Consider the following 924-nt stretch of genomic DNA (forward strand, 5'->3'; position numbering starts at 1 on the left):
TTTGATAAATTTTTAAAGAAAAAAAAAACGAGAAGTGGAAAAAAACCCTCCCCCCTGTTTTAAAAACGCCAAAGGGTTTAGTATAAACAAAATAGTTTTTCAAGTACCCCCTTTTAAATTCCCTGGGAGTTTGCAATTAGTTGGGTTTATGTGGGGTACCGATTGCGTAAGCCCCAGAATAAAATCTATTTGCATTTTAATAGTGCTCATAGGCGGGAAGTTTAAAACATGGCCCTGTTTTGGGGACGGGCCCTGTATCTGTGCCTCCCGTACAGTTGAAAATTTTTTTAACCCCCCCCACTGATAGAAGTCCCAAAAGGAGAGAAAATCGTAAATGTGGTAAGTCGTTAATATTGCGTTTTTCAGCATGTGTTGTTTCTTGTATGTTTATTAATAAAACGAAAAAGCCCGATAAACAGAAAAAAAGTTGTAGCAATGGTCATTATGGCTTTTGGTTTTTTCCCCGTCGGATAGTGACATTTAATGGTAAAAGGGAATGTTTTGGGGAAAAGGGGAAAGGGGGGGGGAAAAAAGATGGGGATATAAAATTTAAGAAAAAGACAAAAAAAAGGAGAAAAGAATTTTACAAGCACCAAGAAAAAAGTTTTAAAAAAATTTGAACTACCTTCAAATTTTATTCAAAAGAAAATGGTAATCGAGCAATTTTGCTTAAAAAACAATGATAGTTTTTGTTTTTTGTGAATGTAAAGAAATTTTCCCAACCCCTTTCTTGGGGCCTTGCAAAGGGTTTAAACTTTTTCAACTAAAAGCAAGGGGATGTTTATTTTTTTTTTTTTCCTTTTTTTTATCTGTAAAATTTCCTTTATCTTATGTTAATTAGTAACTGAAATTGATGCGTTTAAACATCGCAAGGGACTTTTAAAAAGCCCTTTAATTGATACTGGTAAAAAAAAAATGAAAAAC

This window comes from Penaeus chinensis, chromosome 18 (genome assembly GCF_019202785.1).
Source record: "Penaeus chinensis breed Huanghai No. 1 chromosome 18, ASM1920278v2, whole genome shotgun sequence".
Lineage (NCBI taxonomy): Eukaryota > Metazoa > Arthropoda > Malacostraca > Decapoda > Penaeidae > Penaeus > Penaeus chinensis.